This window comes from Globicephala melas, chromosome 8 (genome assembly GCF_963455315.2).
Source record: "Globicephala melas chromosome 8, mGloMel1.2, whole genome shotgun sequence".
Classification (NCBI taxonomy): Eukaryota; Metazoa; Chordata; class Mammalia; order Artiodactyla; family Delphinidae; genus Globicephala; species Globicephala melas.
The window spans coordinates 95,598,672-95,622,577 of NC_083321.1; the positions used below are offsets into that span (position 1 = coordinate 95,598,672).

Genomic DNA, 23,906 nt, shown 5'->3' on the forward strand with positions numbered 1-23,906 from the left:
CTGACTCCAGTTTCCTAATTCTGAACTTACCCATCTTCCCTTCTTCAGGGTCACGTGATAACATATATTACATTGGTGGATAGAAATAAATAGGAAAGAAAAAAATTTTAACTAGACTACACTATGGCAAAGTAGAGTCAGGTAGTTTTAAGAAGCTTAATTGCTGTCCAACAGTCTTATTGGATCCGATTCTTCTGGTGATTATACAAATAGGGATCACACACTATGGGAAGGAAAGAGTAGATGATTGATCTGCAGTTCTGCTATTCACATCTCAGAACTGTTGTGATATGTGAATAAGTTTGGAACTTTTCCTATACTTCTGGGGAAAAGCACGTTAATGGGAATTTTTCCAAGGATTATAGAACAGCACAAAAAATCAATAATTTCTGTTGTTTAGATGCTTTTAATAACTTTTTTTAATCTTGGAAATTTTAAAAGTTGGAATTTTTAAATTAAAAATTTTTTTAATTTAAAAAAGTTGGAATACTTTTTTAATGATAAAATAAGACCCAAAGATTTCATTGTGGAATAGAGGAAAAAACTTGTGTGGAATTTAAGGTAGTCTTATATTTGAATAGCATATTTATTTATTTATTTATTTATTTATTTATTTAATTTTAGAGAGTTTTAAGTCAGTGAACTGGTGGTAAAAGCCACTTAAGCATTATATTTATCATTTTATAGAAATTAATTGGAATTACTCAGTTTTAACAAAAGTATTATTCTGAGATATAAAAGAATGTTTGATTCTTTAAATGAATTCTAAATTTAAAAACTGAAAAAACCTGGCTTTCTCTGTTATTAAGTAGAAGTCTCAGTTAGCTGCAACATCTAATTAAAAAATTTTCTTTTCCCCTCATTTTACTTCATTGTAGAATATTGCAAGCATAAGACAAAAAAAAAAAAAAAGAACATAATGAACATCCAGGTACCTACTGTGTAGCATCATCATTTTGGTGGGAAGGAGGAGAAATAACAGTCACAGATAAAGTTGGGGCTCTCCTGCATACTTTTCTCTAATTGTGGTCTCTACTCTTCCTCTTCACTTATACTCTGGTAAATTTGGTGTTTATTGTTCTCATGCATGTTTTTATACTTGTGCTACATAGTTATATATCCTCAAACATTTTAGAGGTTTTTTAGGGGGGCAGTTTTTTAACTTTATAAAAATTTGAATTCATGTTGTGTATATTTTGCAACTGGTGTTTTTTAATTAATAAAATATGAATATAGTATGAGGTAGAGAGTAAGTTTTATTTTCCTTAGAGATTACCAGTTGTCTTGCCATTTGTTGTACAGTTTATCTTTTCACCATTGATTTGCAGTGCCATCTTTGTCATATATCATGTTTCCATGTTTTGTGGGTTTGTCTCTGATCTTTCTATTCTGTTTTGTCAGTTTAAGTTTTTCTATACCGCCAAGCTGTCCAAATTACTTAAGCTCTGTAAGCAGAGTAAGTCTCCTTTACTCAGTTTTTCTTTTTCAAAATTTTCATTGCTATTCTTGGCTTTTTCTTTTCTGTATGAATTTTGGGATCAGCTTATTAGATTCCATAAAAAGCCCTGTTGGGTTTTTAATTGTACTTGCATTGAAGGTTGAGTTTAATTTGGGGAAAATGAACATCTTTATGATGTTGTCTTCTTATACCTGAACATGGTATTTCTTAAGAAGTTTCAGGTCTTCTCTTATGTTCTTCAATAATAATTGGTAATTTTATCTGTAGAAATCTTAACACATATTCTGTTAAGTTTATTCTAGATGCTTCATAATTTTCACTGCTGTTATGAATGGTTGGCCTCCTTTCCCTCCCCTCTCCTTCTGTTTCCTCCCTCCCTTTCTTCCTTCATTTTTTTCTTCTTTCCTCTACCATTCCCATCTTCTTACCTCTGTCCTTCCCTCCCTTCTGTATCATCTAATATTTTAATTTTGTGTGGTCTTTGCCAAAAGTTCTGTTTAAAGTAGTGTAGCATAGAGGAAAGCATATGGACGTCAGAATTGCTAAAATGAATCCTAGCTTTGTACCTCAAGGATGACATGATAACTAAGTCAACTTTTTTGTTCTGTTTTTTGAGCCTAATTCTCCTAATCTACATAGGAGAATAATACTTTCATACCATCTACATCACAGGATCAAATGAGATTTCATTTTTTTTCCTAATTAAAAACTCAATGCAAAAAGTTGTTACTTTGGGGCAGAGGGAGATATTTATTAAAATCAATAATATTAAAGAAAAATGCATGAATACATACACTTATTTTGACTTAAAAATTATTTATGTTTATACTCCACTTGCCCAAAAGGATGTGAAGTGGTTTATAATAAAGAACACACACACATATACACACATCCCAACTAAATACATTAAAAGAAAAATAGGAAGTCAAGTTATTACAGTGAGGTTAATGCAGATATTACAATTATGATTAATACAACCATTGTGATTAATCCTCTCTGTTTTTGGGATGCTGTGGGAAAGAGATAAATATGATTTGGCTATTAGTGGGTATATTTCCTCCTTTGTAAGGAAGCAAAATTTTTATTATTTGCCATTAAATTCATAAAAAATATTAGTCACATGGGTTTCATGACAATACTGTTTCTCCTACAACAGTTTCATGACAAGTTAAAAGCAGTTTTAAAAATGTCTTTTCTAATCACCTTTAATAAAAAACTGAGGAGGTAATATAAAGCATAACTCACTGAAACTGATTCTTTGAGTGGACTAAGCTACTGTCAGTTAGATATTTTGTAATCTAATTTATAAGGCACTAACTTGGATTGTAATCTAGAGAAGTGGTACTCTATATAAACGTTTTTGTGTTACCTTCATACTTTTGAATATTGGAATTTATGGTGACACCTTAAAGCCACTAAAATTTTCAAGAGAATGCTAGATAAGTAATAGTAACTACAAGATAACCACTACCACAGTAAAAATACCTTATAAATTTCAAAAGAATCCACAGCTATGTCATTATTTAAGTAGTCCCCATTAGCACTGCAATCTGGGTTTCAGGAGAACTGTTTATTGCTCTAAGAACGTTTTCTTTTGTGTTCAGGAAGCAAAGTTCTTATATGTTCTAATAGATATACCATCTTTAACATTGACTTGATATTATTTAATGTCTCTGAATTATAGTTGTTTGTGCTTCACTACACACTGTGTCATGTACTAGGCTAGTACAGAGTTCTTTTAGCAAACCTTTCTCCCAGTGTGTTATTAATCAGTTTGCTTTGCAGGGTTGGATCTGCTCGTAAACATATCTTGATCTTCTCTAGGCAAGTGAGCAACAGAATGTAAGAATCCTTTCTTGGTTAACTCCTTGCATTTGAAAGATTTATTTATGGAAAACTGAAGTTTGTTTTTTAGAGGTAAGACAGGTGCTCATTTTTTGTGGGATTTCCCACATTTTTTAAATGTCTCTGTAGCAGTTCAGCAGGTTAAGCATTGCTTGGATATTTTATTCTTGGGAGGAGGAGAAACATTCACTCCTTTTGATTTAATTGCCTTTAAAGAGTAGGGAGGTACTTCTGGAGATTAAGTTGGATTATTGTTATAACTAAGTATGTGTGTGAACATTATGATACTTGATAAAAACAGCTTCACTGAGCTACTGAACATCTCTAGCTGATTTTTCTGCTCATTTCCATCCAGAAGTTTACAAAGCTAAGAATTTCTTGAAGTAAGTTTCTTTCTTTCTTTTTTTTAAATTGAAGTATAGTTGATTTACAATGCTGTGTCAGTTTCTGGTGTACAGCAATGTGATTCAGTTTTATATATATATATTCTTTTTCAGATTCTCTTCCATTATGGTTTATTACAGGATATTGAATATATTGGGTTGGCCAAAAAGTGCCTTTGGTTTTTAAGTAAAACTAAAAGACATATTTTTCATTTTCACCAAGAACTTTATTGAGCAGCGTATTCACCCTTTTGTTCCACTACCTTCTGACATTTTTCATGCAACTTCATAATTCCATCTTCCCAAAACTTTTTATCTTTTTGAGCAAAGAACTGTTCCAGGTGCCTTTTACAGTCTTCCAGGGAATTGAAATTTTTTCTATTAAGAGAATTTTGTAAAGACCTAAGTAAATGGAAATCCAAAGGTGCAATGTCTCGTGAATACGGCAAATGAATCAGAACTTCCCAGCCAAGCTGTAACAGTTTTTGCCTGGTCATCAAAGAAACATGCAGTCTTGCCTTATCCTGTTGGAAGATTATGCATTTTCATTTGACTAATTCTGGATACTTTTCATCGAGTGCCGCTTCCAGTTGGTCTAATTGGGAGCAGTACTTGTTGGAATTAATCATTTGGTTTTCTGGAAGGAGCTCATAATAGAGGACTCCCTTCCAATCCCACCATATATACACAACATCACCTTATTTGGATGAAGACCAGCCTTTGGTGTGGTTAGTGGTGGTTCATTTCTCTTACCCTGTGATCTCTTCCATTCCACATTATTGTACAGTATCCACTTTTAATTGCCCATCACAATTTGGTTTAAAAATGGAACGTTTTTGTTACGTTTCAGTAGAGAATTGCTTGTGGAAACACGGTCAAGAAGTTTTTTTTCACTTATGTGGAACCCAAACATCAAAGCGATTCACGTAACCAAGCTGGTGCAAATGATTTTCCACACTTGATTTAGATTATAGTATGTCGGCTGTCTCTTGCGTGGTATAATGTTGATTTTTCTCAATTAATGTCTCGATTTGATCGCTATCAACTTCAAACTGGTCTTCCCGACCATGGAGCACCGTCCAGCAAGAAATCTGTAGCACAAGACTTCGCAAACCACTTTTTTCTTTCTTTTTTTTTTTGCGGTACGCGGGCCTCTCACTGTTGTGGCCTCTCCTGTTGCGGAACACAGGCTCCGGACGCGCAGGCTCAGCGGCCATGGCTCACGGGCCCAGCCGCTCCGTGGCATGTGGGATCTTCCCGGACTGGGGCACAAACCCGTGTCCCCTGCATTGGCAGGCGGACTCTCAATCACTGCGCCACCAGGGAAGCCCCCTAAATCTTTGTTTTATTTATTTAAATCTCTATTTTATTTCCTCTCTGATCTTTAGTATTTCCTTCCTCTGCTGAGTTTAAGTTTTGTTTGTTCTTTTCTAATTCTTTTAGGTGGTAGGTTAGGTTGTTTATTTGAGACTTTTCTTGTTTTATGAGGAAGGCCTGTATTGCTATGAACTACCCTCCTAGAACTGCTTTTGCTGCATCCCATAGATTTGTATGGTTGTGTTTTCATTGTCATTTGTCTCAAGGTATTTTTTCATTTCCTCTTTGATTTTTGTTGTTGACCCATTGAATTTTTAGTAGTATATTGTTTAGTTTCCATGTAATTGTTTTTTTCTTGTTTCTCTTTCTGTGAGTGGTTTCTAGTTTTATGCCCTTGTGGTCAGAAAAGATGTTTGAAATAATTTCTATCCTCTCAAATTTGTTGAGACTTACTTTGTGTCCTAGTATGTGGTTAATCGTAGAGAATGTTCCATGTGTACTTGAAAGGGATGTGTATTGGTTTTTTGTTTTTGGATATAATGTTCTGAAAATATCAATTAAGTCTAACTATTCTATTGTATCATTTAGGATCTCTGTTGCCTTATTGATTTTCTGTCTGTAAGATCTATCCATTGATGTGAATGAGGCATTAAAGTCTCCTACTATTATTGTATTCCCATCAGTTTCTCCCTTTATGTCTGTTAGCATTTGTTTTATGTATTTAGGTGCTCCTATATTGGGTGCATATATGTTAGCAAGTGTAATATCCTTTTCTTGTATTGATCCTTTTATTATTATATAGTGTCCTTCTTTATCTTTCTTTATGGCCTTTGTTTTAAAGTCTGTTTTGTCTGATATGAGTATTGCTATCCCTGTTTCCTTGTCATTTCCGTTTGCATGAAATATCTTTCTCCATCCCTCATTTTCAGTCTTTGTGTGTCCTTTGCTCTAAAGTTGGTCTCTTGTAGGCAGCATATTTTAGGTTCTTGGTTTTTTTTTTTTTTTTTTTGAATCCAGTCTGCCAGTCTGTGCCTTTTGATTGGAACATTTAGTCCATTGACATTTAAGGTAATTATTGATAGATATGTGTTTATTGCCATTTTAAACCTTGTTTTCCAGTTGATTTTGTATTTCTTCTTTGCTCTTTTTGTTTTTCCTGTTGTGGTTTGATGGTTTTCTTTTGTATTATGCTTGTGTTCTCTTCTTTTTGGTTTTTGTGAACCTGTTGTGTGTTTTTGATTTTTGGTTACCCTGTTTTTGAATTAAGTTTCTTACTTAATTCAGAATTAATACACATTAATACACATTAATTCACAGTAATACAACATATACAACATTGCAGAAATTACCTTTCAGTGTATAAAATTAACCTTGTGAATTTTGATATAACATTCTCAGTCCTCATAAGTTGCAAACTTAGGAAAAAAATTTTTAAAAACAAATTTCTCTTTGAATAGTGAACAATTTATGTGATGGTTTTAGCAAAGAATATGTTTTGGTGAATAACTGATTACACTGAACCATGTAGATTAGTGATTTAAATCACCAACATAGCTCTATTAAGTTAAATCTATGATACAGAATACAGATATTTTGGATTTTGAAGTTTCAAAAATGTTGGAATCCACCCTCAATTTTGAAGGGCACACTAACAATTTGCTTTTACCCAACCAAATCTTTTTCAGACTTGTAAAAGCAATGAAAGAGATTGGTATTTCACTCTGGTTTCCCAGTGAAGATTAAGAATGAGAGTTAAATGACTTAAAAAGCTAAGAGAGAAGACTTAATTTAAACTTAATTTAAGCATGCTTCGAATGACCCTCTCCATTTCTGCCCTTCCTCCTCCCATAGTTCGCCACTATAATTCTCAGAGTTTAAGCAAAATTAGTTTTCTCATCATGGAAACTGTTGACATTCATTAACAAGTGGTTTTACTTTGAAATTTATACAGCAAACACCAAAGAGTGAAATGTTGCTATACTCCATGGGAGTCTTGAGATTGACGTCAAAACACTAGTACAGCTGTATAAGCAGTGGGAAGAGTATTTTTAACATCCTTGTTAGATCATCTTTTGACCTTTTTTTTTTTTTGTGCATTCTCTTCTTCCACTAAATAGTTAAAAAAAAAAAGGCTTCACAATGTAATTTTCTACCAAAGCTGTAATGATGTTCTTTAAATTAGCACCTGTACCATCCTTTTCTTGATCCCCTTCCCTTTGTTTCTTTCCCTTCCTCTCTTGTAGTGTTCTAAGTTTTACTGATGAGATGGACTTTTTAATTTGGCAATGAGGGAATGGAGGAGGGAGAGCTTTTTTTAAGAGTTTATTTTTTAGACTAGATTACATTTATAGAAAAATTGAAAAGCTAGTACAGAGGGGAATGTGTATCCCATACTTGACCTCAGATTCCCGGATTATTAACATATTACCTTAGTACTGTACATTTGTTACAATTAATCAATGAGTTTTAATACATTATTATTAACTAAAGTCCAAAGTTTATTTTGATTGCCTTAGTTTTTACCTGTTCTCCTTTTTCCGATCCAGGATCACACCCAAGATACCACATTACATTTAGTTGTCCTGTCTCCTTGGGCTTCTCTTGGTTGTGACAGTTTCTTAAACTTACCTTGTTTTTGATGATCCTGATAGTTTTGAGGAGTACTGGTCAGGTGTTTTATAATATGCTGCTACATTGGAATTTGTCTAATGTTTTTCTCACAATTAGACTGGAGTTATGGTTTGTTGGAAGGAGGATCACAGAGATATAGTGCCATTTTCATCATACCATATCAAGGGTATATACCATCAACATGATTTATGACTGTTGACAGTGACATTGATGACTGGGCTGAAGTAGTGTTTGTTAGGTTTCTCCACTATAGAGTGTTGGAATGTTCTGGTAAGAATATCCTAGTTACAGGAATTGCTCTGGTAATTACTTGGCTTTAGGTATTAAAGTAAGTCATCAGGCTTCCCTGGCAGTCCAGTGGTTAAGACTCCACTGAAGTGCTTCCACTTCAGGGGACGCGCGTTCAATCCCTGGTTGGGGAACTAAGATTCCGCATGCCACGCGGCGTGGCCAAAAAGATCATCATATTGATATAGTGCTCATTGAAATGTTAAATATTTTTACAAACAGTATTTTTAGAGCTAAGAATTAAATTTTTAAAATGTTCAGGCTTTCAAGTTTTATCTTTGAAATAAAAGTTTATTTTCTTGTGTCATTCTAAAGATTTTATGTTTATCTAAAGCAACAATTAAGGTTTTAATATTTTAAGTAGGAAGTTACAGGAGTTAGTCAATTTATAAGCTATTTAAATTCTGGACTTACTCTATTTTATCTTTTAAAAATAAACATTTTGAGATGCAGTTTACATATAATAAAATACACTCATTTTAAGTGTATATTTTGATGAGCTTTGACAAGTGTATATAATTTTTAATTAACCCTATAGTTTAACTAACACTATAGTTTAACTAACACTGTAATTAAAATACAGAACATTTCTGTCACTCTCAGAAGTTCGGTCATGCATTTACTCACCTAAAACCATTGATCTGCTTTCTGTCACAAGAGTTTTGTCTTTTCTAGAACTTCATGTAAATGAAATCAAACAGTGTATAACCTTTTTATGTCTGTCTTCTGTAATGCTTTTTTGATTCATTCAAGTTGTTACATATTATAGCAGTTTGCTTCTTTTTCGTGCCATATAGTATTCCATTTGTGTGAATAGTTTATCTGTGTACCTGTTGATGGGCATTTGGATCATTTCCAGTTTGGGCTATTTCAGATAAATCTGAACATTTGCATATGAGTTTTTGTGTGATACACATTTTCGTCTCTTTTTGGTAAAAGCCCTGAATTAGGATTGCTGAGTTGTTTGGCAAGTGTATGTTTAACTTTACAAGAAACTGTCAAACTCTTTTCCAAAATGATTAGCATTTTACACCCTCATCAGCAAGGTAGGAGAGTTTCACATGTTCCACATCCATATCAATACTTGGTATTGCCAGTCTTTTTGGTCATTTTTGTCAGTGTGAATGGCCATTTCATTGTATTTTTTATTTACGTTTCTCTTAAGATTAATGATGTTGAGGACTTTTCACATGCTTTTTGCCATTTGTTTTCTTTTGTTACGTGTCTGTTCAAATCTTAAAAAATTGGCTTATCTTGTTATTGAGATACAAGGTAAGAGCCCTTTATCAGGTATGTTTTCGGTAAAATTTTCTCCCAGTGTGTGGCTTGTCCTTTTATTTCCTTAACAGTGTCTTTCAAAGAACAGACGTTTTTAATTTTGATGAAGTTCAATTTATTAACTGTTTACATTTTTGCTTTGTGGATCCTATCTGAAAAATCTTGACCTAACCCAAGATCACAAGAATTTTCTCCTGATTTTTTGTCTAGAAGTCTTGTAGTTTAACTCTTATGTTTAGGCATTATGATACATGTCAAGTTAACATTTGTATATGGTGTGAGGTAAGGATTGAGGTTTGTTTGTGTGTGTGTTTGTTTCGGCATATGTTCTAGTGCTATTTGTAGAAAGGACTATTCTCTCCTTATAGAATTACCTTGACATCTGTGTTAAAAACTTACCATCTTCTCCTGGGTCTATTTATGCTCTCTTTTACTTTTTTTTTTTTTTGATAAATATGCTTATCCTTATGTCTTGTTTTAGCTTTACCTTAAATCTTGAAATAAGATAATGTAAGTCTTCCAACTTTGTTGTTTTCCTAAAAATTCTTTTGGCTCTTCTAGGTCCTTTGTATTTTCATATGAATTTTAGAATCAGCAAGTCAGTTTCTGTTTTTTTAAAAAGTGCTGTGATTTTGAGTATGATTATGTTGAATCTAGTTGAGATTGGGGAGAAACAGTATTTTAACAGTATGAGTCTTCTGATCCATCAACATATTCTCACTCTTCATTTATTGAAGTCTTTAGTTTCTCTCAAAAGATTCTACAGTTTTCAGTGTACAGGTTTTGCACGTAGTTTAACTTCATCTCTATCTATTTCATGTGTTTTGAGGTTATTTTAAATGATATTTAAAAATTAATTTTTGATTTGTTGCTAGTAATAGAAATATAATTGCTTTTGGTGTATTGATCTGTGTACTGTTTTCTTGCTAGACTTATTAGTTCTACTAGTTTTTAAAAATAAATTCCTTTAAATTTTTTACATAGATTACCACCTTTCATTAAAGAAAATTGTACTGCTTTCTTTCCATTCTGTGAGCCTTTTATATTTTTATTTTTATTGTGTTACTCCTCTGACTAACATGTTAAATGGAAGCTGTGAGAGCAGGCCTGTAGACATCCTTGCCGTGTTTTTGATCTTAGAGGGAAGTCATTCAGTCTGTTAAGTATGATGTTAATGTGTTTACTTTGTTTTTTTTTTTTTTTTGCGGTACGCGGGCCTCTCACTGTTGTGGCCTCTCCCTTTGCGGAGTATGGGCTCTGGATGCGCAGGCTCAGCGGCCATGGCTCACGGGCCCAGCCGCTCTGCGGCAAGTGGGATCTTCCCAGACTGGGGCACGAACCCGTGTCCCCTGCATCGGCAGGCGGACTCTCAACCACTGTGCCACCAGGGAAGCCCCTGTGTTTACTTTTTTATAGATGTCCATTATCAGTTTGAGGAAGTTACCGTCTATCTTAGTTTGCAAGAAATTTTTATCATTAATGGGTATTGAATTTTGTAAAACGCAGTTTCTGTGTTTACTGAGATGATATGTTTTTTTGTTTTTTTTTTTTTTAGACTGGTGATATGGTGAATTACATTGAATTTTGAATGCTGAGCCAACCTTGCATTCCTGAGATAAACCCCATTTCATCATTATGTATTAATTTTTGTATATATTGATAGATTTGTTTTGCTAATATTTTGATAAAGATTTTTATATCCGTGTTCACAAAGGATATTGGTTTTTTATTTTCTAGTAATGTCATTGACTTGTTTTGATATCAGGGTAATGTTGGCCTCAGAAAATGAATTGGGAAGTGTCATCTGTTTTCAGGAAGAGTGGGTATAGGATGTTATTGTCTCTATTTCTTTTTTTTTTAAATTTTATTTATTTTTGGGTGCTTTGGGTCTTTGTTGCTGCACGCGGGCTTTCTCTAGTTGTGGCAAGGGGGGCTACTCTTCATTGCGGTGCGCGGGCTTGTCATTGCGATGGCTTTTCTTGTTGTTTATGGCTCTAGGCACACAGGCTTCAGTAGTTGCAGCACATGGGCTCAGTAGTTGCGGCATGAGGGCCCTAGAGTGTGTGGGCTTCAGTAGTTGTGGCACATGGGCTCAGTAGTTGTGACTTGTGGGCTTTAGAGCACAGGCTCAGTAGTTATGGCGCACAGGCTTAGTTGCTCTGCGGCATGTGGGATCTTCCTGGACCAGGGATTGAACCCATGTCCTCTGCATTGGCAGGTGGATTCTTGACCACTGTACCACCAGGGAAGTCCCTGTCATCTCTTTATGTGTGGTGAGAATTCATCAGTGAAGTCATCTGAGCCTAGAATATTTTTTGTGGGAATGTTTTTAACCAACAGTTGCAGTCACTACCTAAGAGTGCCTACTATTCTGACTTTAGCATCATAAGCTAATTATTAAATAACCTTTTTATTTTGGAATAATTTTAGATTTAATGAAAAGTTGTGAATAGTATAGAGAGTTTCCATATACCTCATACCTAGTTTTCCTCATTGTTAACATCTTACATTACTGTGGTACATTTGTCAAAACAAAGACTCTGACATTGGTATTAACTACCAATGGTATTAACTACACTACAGATTTTATTTGGATCTCACCAGATTTTTCATTAATGGTCTCATTGGCCAGGATACCACATTGCATTTAGTTTTCTTATTTCCCCAGTCTGTTCCGGTTTCTCAGGCCTACCTTGTTTTTCATGACCTGAACAGCCTTGAGGAGTCCTGGCTGGGTATTTTTTAGAATATTCTCCAGTCTGGGTTTGCTGCTGTGTCTCATTATTAGGGTTATGCATTTGTGGAAGGAATACCCAGAGGCAAAGTCCTCTTTTCACTTCATCTTATCAGGGTATATGAAGTCTACATGACATTCATGTAGCATCACTGATGGGATTAACCTGAACCACTTGGCTAAGATAGTGTTTGCCGGCTTTCTCCACTTTAAAGTTACTCTTTTTCTCTTTCCATATACTATTCTTTTAAAGCAAGTCACTTAACTCCAATCCACACCTGAGGGAGAAGGAAGTATGTACATATCTGATTTGGAATTCTTCTGTAAGGAAAATTTGTGTCTTCCCTCACTTATTTACTTACTCAATTATCTATATCAATATGGATTGTTGTATATTTATTTCATATTTTGAGTTCGAATCCAGTTGTGTTTTTATTTTGTTGCTCATATTGTTCCAACTTTGACCACTGGAAAGGCTTTCAGATTGGCCCTTGCCCCTATGCTTTTGTTTTTTGAGTGCTTCCTTACTTCCTGGTGCTCTAAGATGCTCAGCCTCATATTGTATACTCTTTGCCCTGATTATAGAATCAGCTGTTTTCCCAAGGAGCTATGATTCCTTTTATTGGAGAATGGTTTTTAGAAGCCAAAGTGTGGGCACTGGGTGTGCTCATTGCTTTTGAGGTGCCATTGCTTTTAGGCCCTCTTGAGGGGTAGAGCTAGTAATGTATGTATATCTACACATGTATCTCTACTTGTTTCTGTATGCATTTGTATCTGTATTAAGTTGAACATGAGTTCATACTGATCTCTGATTTTAATCCAGTACCACAGGGTTCACTCTATTCTTCCTTTCTTGTTTATGTGTAACTTCCCTATCTGACAGTGAGAAACCTGGCTCTGACCATCCATTATCCATTTACTTATTTGTTCAACTCCAGTATACATGAAAAGCTATTTTAGAACCATTACTCCGTATACCCACGAGAAACACATTTTTCATTTAGAGTACAGTGTTTATTTTTGTTTATTAGCCTTACAATTTCCAGTCAAAACATTGTTTTCCAAAGTTAGTTAGGTCAGCTCCTCCCCTCCCCCATCCCTTTGGTGCAGGTATGTCATAATTTGTAATGCTGTTAGATTCATTCGTCACAGTCCACATTTCATCTTGGAATCTTCCAACCGTCTGATTGATGGTTTTTGTTGTTGTTGTACAGTCAGCATTCAGTGAAGTTCACTCTTCCTAATGTGCAGTTCTGTTGGTTCTGACAAAAGAGTTGAGTCATGTATCCACCACCCTAGTATTATACAGAACAGATCCTGCAGTCTGAGTGTTCCCTTGTGTGTCCCCTTTGTAGTCAGTCACTCTCCCCTCCCCTAGTCCCTAGTAATTGCTAATCTGTTTTATGTCTTATCTGTTTTTAACTTTTACATTTTCTAAAGTTGCATATGAATGGAATGGTATGAAAATCTTTGGATTTTGCATCTGACTTCTTGAACATAATAAAATGCGTTTAAGATTTATCCATATTGTTGTGTGAATTAATAGTTCATTCTCTTAAAATTGTTAAAGAGTATTCTGTTGTGTGGATGAATCATTCCACCATTGAAGGACATCTTGATTACTTCCAGTTTTTAGCAATTATGAATAAAGCTGGTATGAACATCCATGGACAGGTTTTTGTGTGAACATAAATTTTCACATCACTTGGGTAAACACCTAAGTGTGATTTCTGGGTTGTATGGTAAATCATATCACTACTTCTCTATTAAGTACTTAGAAACCATAAATTCAGTAAATCTGTCCTTTAATATTGCCCATGGAGAGCATTAAAATCAGTCTCTAGTTTAAAAAATCTGTAAAATCTACTAATTTATCTATCCTTTCGTTATTCTTTTGTTTATTTTTTACAAGCTACATTTGCCATGGTGTGCTTTCTTAGAAGACGATTCTTCATAGATCACTATTTGTGGTTCTGAGATTCTGTGAATTCATCCATAAATCCATAGAACTCTGGGCTATAATTTATGTGAATGACATGATTACTGGGTTTAACTTATAATTAGATATATCCAAATGTTTTAGGGAATGTGTTTTATGAAACAAAGAGTATGTTTTTCATTCATTACTAATGCATTGATCCCAGGAATTATGTGTGTGCAAATTGTCAAGTTGGGTTGATTCTTCAGAAAAGGAAGGTAGAGGCTAATGAGTCTTCTTAGTGTGTCAGTGCATTTGTTAGAGAACAGTGTTTGGGGAAAATTAGTGTTACAGAAGAATTACATGGCTTCTAGGGATTAGATTGAATGAGTGTGTGTATTGTCCGTCCCTCATTCTAGTGTAAGTGGCAGGGATGCTAGTTAACAGAATGCCAGACATCATAGTGCCTGGGGCATATTTAGAGACCAGAGAAGATTTACAATAATCAAACACAAGTTGACAGAGTAGCATGAAGAAATTTCAATCCTCTCAGCCTTGCTTACAAACTTAATTAGGCTTATTGGGTCAGAAAATATTTTTCCTCCTCCCATTTTTTATCTGTTTCTCTTTCACCCCCACCTCTTGTTCCAGAGTATCTTTGAAGGGGTCACACTACCAACAAAAGGAGACTCTTTTGGTTAATCCTAATGTATTTGGTTTATTTGGCTTTAGGGAAAGGAACAGTGGCAACAACAAATTTTAAGATATATGAGGAACTCCATTTTTGATAGAGACACTGTATATTTTTCTAAAAATCATACTTTATTCAGGAAATTATGAAGAAAATTAATTTTTTGTGGCTCTAGAATTGGACCTTTTACAAGTATTTTTAATTTGTGGGAGCTGCTTGGCCCACCCCCTTAACATATTGCCAGCTGCATCTTTGCTTTATTTATCATTTATGTAATTTTACAGTGTAATCTTTTAGAGCAGCGTGTGTGCATGCTGTTCTTTGCATTTCCATTAGCAGCACAGTGTTGGGCTTCGGTTGATGATGGTGGATGATTGGGGGGTGGAGAAGAGGTGGAGTTTCTTCATCATCCCTCTTGTGGTCAGTAAAATCATCCGACAAATGCCTTTCCAAGGATGTCGAGTATATATAAAGGAAAAGCCTAGGAATGCTAAGGGAGTGGTGTTTTAGTGAGGATGTCATTCTCCTCTACTCCATGGAAACGAGCCTTTTGAGCTTTTACTTGTCTGCTGATTTGTCCGGTGATCCAGGTAATCTATAGCAGTCTTTGTTTTCTCGGTGGTGTATGAAATGTAGCAAAATGGTAGAAAAATAGCTTTAGTGAAAGGGATATACTTATAAAAGAGGAATAAAATTTAAAAGGAAAAGGGTATTTTTACATTGTTCACTATTCTTAAAATAGCTTTTAAGGTTTTTTTTCATGTTTAAAGAGACTAATTTGACCTAAAGGAAGAAAATTCCTAGTTTTAAAAATCTGTGCTTTAATTGCTTAGCTTGAGAACAAAGGTTTTAACATCCAGCATTGCAGGGATATTTTTATTCAAAAGGATAGGAAGCAGCATCCTTCTTTTACCTTTTGAGAACTGAATTGACATAACTTTTCTTGAATCTTAGCTAGGGACTCTGATTTATTATTCTATAAATTGTGAGTTAATTATCTGAAGCTTCAGGATGCTTGTTTCCCTTTGATACCTAAGAGATCTTGGGTGGGATATGAGGGGGCCAGGGATTAATCCTATAGTGGGGGAAGGGAATGTTTTTACAGAGTAATCTTCATGATTTTTCTTTCATTTGAAGCTAAATTGAAATATACAATCATTTGGAAATGGTGACGATATCCATGATACCAAACACTCTTATCAATTTGAATTATTTTATCCTTTGTTCAGTTTGTGGTATTTTTGCTCTTATCAGCTAAAATGTTGGTTATAAATAAGAAGAAGCTGCCAGATTACTATGTGATGGCATTGAAATTGCAATTCTGAGGAGTGTTTTTTTTTTTTTTTTGCATTCATATCTGTGAATACAGGAGCAGAGGCATGAATGTAAAAAGTAGAAGTGGTATAAAATGCCGCAGGCTTTTTTGCTTTCTTCTGAAGGTGTTCTTCATGGTGGAAGCTGTTTTATTTTAAACAGAAAGACCCAGGACCATAGTTTATGATACTAAGAAGTGTTTAGTGCTACAGACTTTTCTGTTGAGAAACGAGAGACCAAAAACATTTTAAAGTATACTCTGAAGCTTTCAGTTAGTTTGATTATCTCCATCATAGTGATACGAGTTATCATACTATTGGCCACATTTTGAAAGCTGGTTGTTTCCTTAGAATACTAATAAATTAACAAATGCTCATTGAGTTTACATTACTTTAGTACTTTAGATATAAACATGGTTTATCGTCTAGCAGAGGGTATAAAAAACCTATGCATATCATGCACTATTTTTTTTATGTGTGTGTGTGCTGGAATACAAGTATTGGTTATATACTTACGTACTGACATGCAGGTATTTTACATAAACTACTACATTTAATCCTCATAATAACATCATCACAAAACTATCTCCATCCCTCTTTTATAGATGAGGAAATTTATATTTTGAGAGGTTAAATAATTCATCATAAGTAACAAAACCATAAAGTGATGAAGCCCAGGTCAGTCAAACTCTAAAACTCTTTCTGTAGTTTTAATATGAGTAGATTAAAACATTTTATCACAATTATTTGACATCACAAAGAGTGATGCCAATAGAGTGAGCAGGAGATCCTAGTCTCTGCCAGAAATTGAATGGATAAAAAATTTAGCATCGTATTTATAAAATGTCAAGGTTGGACTAGGTCACCTAAAGTTCAGTTCTAACATTATATGATTGTATTCCATGTAAGAGATTTTCATGTGTGACTTATGGAAACAAATATCATTACTTTCAAGTTTTTATTATAAATATATTTAGTTTCCACTCCTGATCCTTTATAACCTGCTCTAATTTTTCTTCAGAGGTTCTCTGTAGTGCATATCACCACCTAATATATTACAGTATACATTTATATATTAAATCATTGTTGTTTATTGTCTGCCTCTTGCCTTTCCCCCAGATACATTGCAAGGACATAGACTAGTGCCTGAGTACATAGTATGCAGTTATAAATTCATTTATTGAATGAATGAATAATAGACTTTTATAGTACATTGGTAAGATATATAAGTAACTTCATACTTTTTAATACCAACAGATTCTCTTGGGGCTAACATTATTCATTTTACTATTACAATGACCATTTAAGGAACTAATTAGTGTGAGAATTTTGAAAAGAAGAAAACCTACAAAACAATTGAGTTTAGGCAAGTAAACTTAAATTTGTTGGAACTTCCCCATACAAAATTATTGATAGTATAGAACTTGCCAACCATAGGTTTACCCAATATTGTATTTTAAAATACTAAAGCATTTTTAGATTCTTTCACATACGCAAAGAAAAACATAGTAGCAAAGTTCCTTTTTGGTTTATCTGTTAATTTATGTATACTTTCAAATGTTATTAATTTACAATGGACAGAAAATATTCAGACCCCACTGAGTCTTTTACTTAAAAGATATTTCATGACATTATGTATGACATTATGACATTATGTCATATGACATAATGTATGACATTATGAAGTATGACATTATGTTAACTGGTAGTTTTGGTTCATTTGAATGTTAGACTTTCTGAGATTTCAGTAGCTTTATTGAGGTAAAAATTGATGTATAATAAACTGTATATGTCTGAAGTATAAAATTTGATACGTTTTGATATATATATATATATATACACACACACACACACACACACACACACATACACACACAACTGGGAAACTGTCCACCCCAATCAAGATAATAGACATATCCATCACCCCATACCTTTTGTAATTCTTCCCTCCCAACCCTCCCCACCCATCGTCAGGCACCCACTGATATTGTCATTATAGATTAGTTTCTATTTTCTTGCTTTTTGTCATTTAGATAAGTTTGCATTTTCTTGAATTTTATATAATTGGAATTTTACAGTGTATGTTCTTTTTGTTTTTCTTTTATTCTGCATAATTACTTTAAGATTTGTCCATGGTGTAGTGTGTATCAATAATTCATACCTTTTTTTTTTTGCTGAATAATATTCCAGTGTATGGATATACCACAATTTGTTTACCCATTTATCCATTGATGGACATTTGGGTTATTTTCAAGTTTTGGACTATTAAGAATAAATTTGCTTTGGACATATAAGTCTCTGTATGGACATATATTTTCATTTCACCTAGGAGTGGAATGGCTGAATCATGTGGTAAGAGTGTATTTAACTCTTTCAGAAACTGCCAAACTAGTTTTCTGAAGTGGTTTTATTGTGTCACATTCCTACCAGCAAAGTTCCAGTTGCTCCAAAGCCTCACCAATACCTGGTATTGTTAATCTTTCTCATTTCAGCCATTTTAGTGGGTGTGTAATGGTATCATTGTAGCTTTTATTTGCATTTCATCTCATGATCAGTGACGCTGAGCATCTTTTTATGTGTTATTTACCATCCCTGTGTCTTCTTTCATGAATTATCTATTCAAATCTTGTTTTTAATTGTGTTCTCTGTTAATATTGAGTTGTAAGAGTTCATTATATATTCTGGATATGAGTCCATTATTATATATATGATTTGGAAATATTTTGTCCCAGTCTGTGGCTTGTCTTTTCATTTGCTTGGTATTCTCTCTCTTTTTAAAAAGCTTAATTGAGATGTAGTTCACATTTCAAAGATCAGAAGTTTTTAACTTTAAATCTCAGTCTGTCAGTATTTTCTTTCATGGATTATGCTTTTGGTATGTCTAAGAAATATTTACCTAACTGATATTTTTCCTATATTTGCTTTTAGAAGTTTTATAATTTTAAGTTTACTTTTAGGTCTGTGATACATTTTGAGGTAATTTTTAATATGGCTTGAGGTGTAGATTGAAGTACATATTTTTACATACGAATATTCAAAAGTCTAGCACCATTTCTTAAACTATCTTTTCTCCACTTAATTCCCTTTGAACCTATGTTGGAAATCAGTTGTCCATATACATGAAGTCTCTATTCTGTTCTATTGATTTCTTTGTCTGTCTTGACCCCAAAACCACACTGTCTTGACTACTGTAGCTTTATAATAAGTCTTGAAATCAAATAGAGTTAGTCCTCTATGTTCTTCGTTTTTCAAAATTGTTACCTGGTCTAGGCCCTTTGCATTTCTGCATTAACATTGGAATCAGTTTGTCAATTACAGAAAAAAAAGCATGTTGGAAATTTAATTGGTATTACGTTGAATCTGTAGATCTTGTTGAATCAGTGTTGTTAAAATGATGTCTTAATGATATTGAGTTTTCCAGTCCATGAACATGACATATCACTGTACTTATTTAGGTCTTAATTTTTCTCAGCCATGTTTTCTAGTTTTCCGTTTTCAGGTCTCATATATCTTTTGTCAGATTTACCCTAAATATTTAATATTTTAATGCTATCGTAAATAGTATTGTCCTTTCAATTTTAATTTCTAATCATTCATTGCTAGTACAATATACAGAAATACAATTGATTTTGAATCCTAAAGTCCTGTTAAGCTTATTAATTAGTTCTAGTAGCTTTTTTGTTGATTTCATAGAGTTTTCTATGTAGATCATCATGTAATCTGTGAATAAAGACAGTTTTACCTCTTCCTTTCCAATCTGGATACCTTTTATTTATTTGTTCCTGACTTACTGCACTGGCTAGAGTAGTACAGTGTTGAGTAAAAGTGGTTAGAGGAGATATCCCTGTCCTGTTCCTAATCCTAGGGGGAAAGCATTCCATTTTTCACATTAAGCATGATGTTAGCTGTAGGGTGTTTTATAGATGCCATTTATCAGGTTAGGCTTTTCATGAGTGTTTATTGTTATAAGAACTAGAAATGTAATTTATAACACTACTGCTCAAATTAAATAAAGGTTTTTAAAAGTAGAAAAGATCACATTTACATTTTTTACAAAGAAAGGCTTTCGGAGTATTTTTCATTCTAATACTCTTTTAACAGGTGAATTCCACCACTGCAATATTCTGGCATTGCAAGGGACATCATAACTAAACATTTTTAGTATTTTTTCTGCTATGTAATTGTTGTGACATAAATTTGGAGTCAAAGATATTATAAGAACATGATGGGGAAGTAGAAACTAGAGATACATAAAATGTCCTTTAAAATAAAGCTTTTTTATAAGTTTATGGATATTTTGATTCCATAAAAATCAATAATAAGGAGTAAAATCATATAACTTTCGCAGTATATCTCAGATTTAGTCTAACCCTTACATTTTACAGATGATGTTAAGTGAATCTCTTGGGGAGTCTCATGTACTTTCATGATTTCTGCTATCATGGCGATGTCATCCAAATCTGAATTGCCAAATCAGTCTCTTCTCTGAACTCCAGTCCTTAGTAGACATGTCTACTATGATGTCCTGAAGGTACCTTGACTAACATAAAACTGCTTATTTCCAAAACCTGCTCTTGCATTTCTTTTCATGGTGAGTGGCACAAATGTCTTGCTATCTAAGCAAAAATCCTTTTCCACCTTTTTTCCTAAATCTGCTGGAACTTCAGTGCTTATTTTCATAGTATTATTTTTGGTATTTATCCCCTTTTCTTCATTTCCTTTGTTATTGCACTCTTCATCATTTTTTAATCTGTAATATTATTATTTTCTAATTAGTTTTCCAGCACTCAGCTTCATACCTTTCCTGCCCATTCTTCATGCTGTTTTCAAGGCGGTATTTCTAAAATACATACTGGATCATATTACTGCCTGGCTTACAATCTGTTGGTGTTCCTGCATTGTCTTTAGCAGTGGTTTTTTGGAGGAAGAATGTTATGGACCTCTTTTGAAACCCTCTCTAGAGAGTCTCATAGTCTAAAATTTTCAATACCTATAGAAGCTGAAACCTGGATTAAGAACCTTTCTACAGACTGAAATTTGAATTCCTCCGTATGGTATATAGACCCCCTTTGATCTGCTAACTGTTTATTCTTTCCAGACATCATTACTCTCCTCCCACCCAACCCCCATACTCCAGCCATACTGAGCTACTTGCATTTTCTCCAAACACATCAGCATATGCTTCTTCCCTTGCTTATAATTTCTCTAGTTGACTCTTTTCTTTGGTTGAATTATTAATTCATTCAACAAATATTTATTGAACATTTTGAGGAGCTATGCCAGGTGCTGGATTTACTGTGTACTTACAGAGCTGTCTAATGATAAGACCAACATTAAACACAAAATAATTAAATCATTATAAAATGTGGTAAACGGTATTAAAAAAGAAAGAAAAGGGTGATTATGGGAGACAATAACAGGAGGAGCTTAATTTAAATTGGAGAGCAGAGGTCAGGAAAGGCCTTTCTGAGGTAGAAACCTTTAAGCAGAGACCTAAAGTATACGCAGGAGTTGGGCTGGTAGGGAGAGTGTCTCAGAGCAGAATACAAGATATCCTTTTGGGGGGAAGCATGCATGTGAAGCACTAAAGGTAGGCCATTGTGGCTGGAGCATAGGCAGTGAGCAGGAGAGTGGTAAGGTTGAGATTAGAAAGGTAATAAGAGTTATATTTCATATTTGGGCCTTGCATGTCATGTTTGGTGGTTGGATTTTTTTCCTGAATGCAGTGGGAAAGAATTTAAGTGGGGGAGGACATGTTAAGATTGGTGTTTTGAAATTATATGGCTGCTGTATGGGAAAATGAATTGGAGGATGTGTGCAAGACTACAAGTGGCAAGGCCTGTTAAACTATTGCAGTAGTCTAGGTTTGAGATGAGATGCCTAGCTCTAGGCTAGCAATGGTGAAGGTCAGAAAAAGACAAATGAGATATGTATCGAAGGTAAAATCAGTAGACTTTGATGGTGAATGTTAACTCCTTGAAAATAGTGACATTTATTTTGTGTCTTCAATTTCTAGATCAGTGCCTGGTATACAGTTAATGCTCAATAAATATTGTTGGATGGATGGAGAGTTGGATGCATTGGATGTGGGGCCTCACGGAGAGGAAGCTGTCATTAATGATTTCTAGATTTCTGACTGGATCAGCTAGGTGGATGGAGGTCTGTTTATTAAGATGGAGAAGCAGATTTTGAGAGACAGAGTAAGAATTTAGTTATAGATTTATTGAATTTGAGATGCCAGTGGGATATATAAATGCATATGCCCAGACGGCAGTTGGTTGGGGCCCAGAAGGTAGAGGAAGTCCATCTGACAATGTCTAATATCCATTCTTTCATTAGACAAATATTTATTGAGCACCTACTCTCTGCCTAGTACTGTCCTGAGATATAGCAGTGAACCAGAGATCCTTACATCATAGAGTTTATATTCCTGCAGGTTAGGGGTAGGATGGGTGATAGATCAACAAATAATTGCTTTTTAAAAAATGAGTACAATATGGGGTATAGTGAGGGCACAAGATTAAGACCAATTCTCCATTGAGGAAACATTCATCTTTCACTGGATGGCAGTGGGGGGTGGCTTTTGTTACAAGTATGTATTAATTTCTGTATGTTAGTTGATTTAGTGCTTACCCTCAGTTCTCTCACCTTAGCTTCTACATTCCTGAGTTGTTTATTTTGACTGTTTTTTATTGGATGGATTTTGGCTTTAAGTAGATTTTCCCTCCTCTCCAAGAAGAGCTCATAGGTGCTTTATTACCTTATTTCTCTAAAGATTTCTTTTATTTCTATTTCCAGTATGTATAAAAACTTTTAAAGGAAATTTAGACATTGTGTCATTTCTCTTCTCACACTGGAGTCATATCTTCTAGCATGTGGAGTCTTATTGTGGAGAAATCTTGAGGCTAACTTAATCTTTCCCATTTGCACATAACTTACATTTATTTGTCTAGGTGCTCATATAACTCTTTATTTAAAAATCTTAAATTTCTATAACTTTAACAGTGTATGTGTTAGGGTTGATTATTTTGTGCCTGTTTTTATAAGGTGCATTGTATCCTTCCCATCTTCAGATACAAATTATTCTGTATTTTTTTGAATTTTTAAAAATATATTTTTGAATATTCTTTTTATCCCTATAAAGCGTAATGGTTACGAACAAGGCTCTAGAACTGTAAGGTCTGGGTTCACAACTCAGCTTCTCTGCTTACTATCTGGCCTTGGGCAAGTTCCTTAATCTTTCTGTTCCTTAGTTTTTTCATTTAAAACAGGGATAATAGTAGTATTTACTGAGGATTAAATGAATTTATATATATATATATATATATATATAAAATGCAGTTGCAACAGTTACTGGCATATGTTACATGCACGGTAAGTGTTAGCTATTACTATTAACTATTCCATTTTCCTGTTACCTACTGTTCTTTTCTGTTAGTGTTCAAAAGGCCTGTGTGGCTCACAGCAAAGTTCTTGAGGTCACAGGGTTTTCTGTGTCGTGTGGCAGTTGCTCTGTGTTTCTATCGTTATCTCCACTTTACCTCCAGCATTTTCCTAAACCTAGGAATGTTTCAACATGTTTTGTTTTGTTTCGTTTTCCTTTTAATTTTACTTCCTCCTGTTGTTCTGTTTCTACAGAGACCCGCTATTCCCTTGTTCTAGCCACACATCTGGATGTTGTGTTCCTAGTCAAAGGATAGTTAGATCTTCATTTCAGATCTGTGGTCCTTAGGCTTAAGGAAATCTGATTCCTGTTCAGGTCTGCTAAGACTTCCTTGGTATGCATCGAGAATTTAATAGATTTGGCAAGTATGTTTTGTAGTTAGTGGTTTAAGGTTATACTCACGTCCTTCTTTCATGGAAGATGGATTTTTTTTTCCCCTCTATTTTTGCTTTTAGTGTTGAGGAAGGCTAGTGGAGTAAAACTGCTTTCGTTCTTTTTCATCTTTACCTGGAGTTTAGTGCATATTTATTGCATTGAAGGAATGAGTGGTTTGTGAGAATATTGCCATGAATAAACACATTCAGGTGGAAACAGATTTCTCCTTA

At 34.2% G+C, this 23,906-nt stretch overlaps 1 protein-coding gene across 3 annotated transcripts in view; it reads left to right on the forward strand.

The window, feature by feature from the left end:
- The window catches only part of ARHGEF12 (Rho guanine nucleotide exchange factor 12), a 144,397-nt gene that overhangs the window by 23,079 nt on the left and 97,412 nt on the right, over positions 1-23,906 (forward strand). The window contains exon 1 of one of the 3 annotated variants that reach the window (XM_060304195.1): positions 14,980-15,134. The exons of the other annotated variants lie outside the window; for them this stretch is intronic. The gene's annotated coding sequence lies outside the window, so the exon portion shown is untranslated. Of the gene's footprint in view, positions 1-14,979; positions 15,135-23,906 lie in introns of those variants that run through there. 3 annotated transcript variants of the gene reach the window in all.